At 29.0% G+C, this 3,213-nt stretch overlaps 1 long non-coding RNA gene across 1 annotated transcript; it reads right to left on the reverse strand.

Moving 5' to 3' along the window:
* Positions 1–229: 229 nt before the first annotated feature.
* Positions 230–747, reverse strand: LOC138886838 (uncharacterized). Its single transcript, XR_011405752.1, has 2 exons — positions 524–747; positions 230–435 (listed from the first exon to the last, which is right to left on the reverse strand). It is a non-coding gene; the product is annotated as an uncharacterized lncRNA (long non-coding RNA).
* Between the last annotated feature and the right edge of the window lie 2,466 nt (positions 748–3,213).

The following is a 3,213-nucleotide window of genomic DNA, read 5'->3' on the forward strand; positions in this document are numbered from 1 at the left end:
TTAAGGAGGTTCAAAACTTAATATATAGAGGTAAAAAACAGATTTTGTCTTATATATACAGTGCATTTTTTCGGCGAAGGGGGTTCAGATGAACCCCCTTGCGCCCCCCTAAATCCGCTCATGCCTGTGACTCCATCAGTTTGGCATCCTAATAGGCACAGGCTAAAAGGCTGCTAGGTTTTCTGCCAACGTTTTACGAAAATGATCTCAACAACACTTTGAACAACTATGGCTGAAGGTACGTTCCTTGTATAATTTTCGATGCATTGGCTCTGTGTATGTGTTTAAATTACAACAATTTCAGTGCAAGTCATCAATTACAAATGCCGATAGATAAATATGGATGGCGATTTAATCATAAAAGAAATAAAATACTATTAATTAAAAGGAATGAAACTTGGAACATGAATAAAAATGGAGAAATGAACTCATCACCTGCAAACAAAAATGAACTCATATAAAAAGTGGGGAAAAAAATGCTAGAAAAGTTCATTCTGTGTCCAGAAATTAATTAAAACCTGACCTAAGTGGAGGATTTCACAGATTTACAAGCAACACTTGAGAGGAAGATAACACCTTGATCACCATCTTATGCTAGCTAGCATGTATAATGCTAATCCTCCAAAAAGAGAGAAGATAAATTAATTTGGTGCTTGTCATAGCAAGTTATCTTGCTGCTAAATATTTGCTGGGCCGAGGGAAAGGTATTTAGCAGGAAAAGGTGCAATCATAAAGCACATTAATCAGTAGCTTTAAAGGAAAACAGAAAGATTGCATTAAAAGAATTGGGTGTCGTTTCATTTTTTAATCGTTTCTCCTTTTGGGCTATTAAAATGAGATGAGATAAATGGAAAAATAAAGGGCAAGAAGTCAAAAAAAAAGGAGAAAAAAGATAATTAACTTTCTTAACCAAAGAGAGGTGACAAGTCAGCATTTATTTCCCTCCTTTATATATATATATAAGAGTTACGGGGTAATATCAGTTCATAATTTAGCTAATATGTTAACTTTACAAGTCTATAGAATAAAAGAGAGAGAGTACCGAGTAGGATTTTCACAAATATAAGATTTAACTGCAAAGAATTTGTACTATTAATGTCCAATAACCGCAACAACTACACCCATCCAGAAAGTTTTGCTAGAAGCCTTACTCAAAATTTAGAAGAATTTATAATAGATCTAGCAGTACATTTTATCTACCTAGAACAAAATAACAGAATCTGCTTAGATAAATATAGAAAACAACTATACCTAATATCAGAAATATTCAGATATCACCAGTCAATCTACTCCCACTATCAGAGAAGAAGGTTTCAAAGAAGGAGAAGAATATACTACTAGACAATATTTATTTTACCTGTACCAAAAACTCCACCTTTATATTTTATTGTTTTTTAATCCCCCTTTACTATTGGTATCAGAGCAAGAAGATTTTTGGACCAAACAGTTTATGAAACAATTATTGTTCGCCAAATATATAAGTTACCATCACCATCTGATATATATTAGCTATAAGACCATTAGAAATTATAAAAAATATATAAGAATATTAGAATTAGAATTAGATATTTTTAATACCAAGGATTTTCAGAATTTCCTTTTTCATGAAATAGAAAGAACAAGTATTGAAATACAAGAGGAGAAAAATTATATTCAAACAACTAGAAATAAGATAAAATATATTCCACTAGGGTAAACCATATGTTAAGACATCATCCTATAGCCAAAGAAATAGCCTGTAACTATTGGTTTTTAAGAAGAGATATAGTCAGAAAAGAAGAGCTAAAGAAAATACTAAAAGGAACTAAAACACTACTATCATCAACTCTAGAACTAGCTAAACAAATAGAAGTAACAGATTCCAAAATAAATAGAGAACAAAGTTATATAATTAAAAGAAGTATTAGCTTAGAAACTATATCAGCTTTAGAGTGGGAAATACAAAGTATAGAAGGAGAAATATATTCACAAAATCAAAGAATAAAGTTCTTTAAGAAAAGAAAAATTTGGATACCCTTAGGATAGACAATATAGCTACCTTAAAAAACCTAGAATATTTAGATTTAAAAATATATCCAGAAAAAAAGTATAGAATAGTAAAAGATAATACGGTAATTAAGTGTAATTTTAGCAGTGGAGAACATATATTACATAGCGAAGACAAACAATATAATACAATAGTAGATTTAATAATAAATTTTGGAGAAAAAACACAAGAAAATAATAAAAATTTAATAAGAACACTAGAAATAGTAGAAGCGTTACAAATTAAACAGAAAAAGACTCTAGAGAAACTAGAACAAAATTTAGACTTCATAAAATCACAAGAACTAGAAATAGACAGAAAAATACAATATTTAAATAATAAGTTTAATCTAGAAAAAATACCTACGAAAAACGAAGTAGAAAAATTAATTAAAGCTATTACGGAAAAACCTCAGGAATTAGAAATACAAACGACCAGGCTAATAGAAAGAATAACAGATCAAGTAGAAGTACTAAAAAGTGAGATAAGTGTTTTAAAAGAAGAAATAGACAAAATAAAGGAAATCGCTCTTTCATGAGTGATATAGAATTAGATCCAATGTATGAAGAAGCATTAAAACTTACAGAAAGAATTCAACCCAACCCAGAAGGACTAACTAGTTATATCCCTCAAGGAAAGGCAGATCAAACAATAATAAAACAAAATAATACTTTAATAATATTACTTCTAGAAATTAATAAAAAACTAGATAAAATTATTAAAGAAAAAGAGATAAAAACAGAAATCCCAAAGGTTGACGATCTAATAGAACAATTAAAAAGAGTTGAAATAACACCACAAAAAGATAGAATTAAAATAAGAAAACCACAAAAATGGACTTTCTTCCAGGTGGGAGAAACGAAGAAAGATCAAGAGTAAGTTTTTCAGATAATAGAATAGGTAATAATATGTTAGCAAGAATCATAACTAGAAAAAGACAAGATGACAATCAGAGACTAGGTGAAATAATAGATATAGACAAAGACATACAGATTTTTTAGCAGAATCAACTAAGGTTACTAAATTCGAAAATATTATATAATACAGGGTATTTTTCAAATAATTCTCAACTATATAGACATTATAGAGAAGAACAATTATCAGCTATAGGAAGTAAAGTAGCTACATTAAATTTAATAAATCCAGATTCAGTAAGACAAATAAAAAACTATAAAAGGAATTTAATG

The sequence above is a fragment of the Nicotiana sylvestris genome, chromosome 3 (assembly GCF_000393655.2).
Source record: "Nicotiana sylvestris chromosome 3, ASM39365v2, whole genome shotgun sequence".
Classification (NCBI taxonomy): domain Eukaryota; kingdom Viridiplantae; phylum Streptophyta; class Magnoliopsida; order Solanales; family Solanaceae; genus Nicotiana; species Nicotiana sylvestris.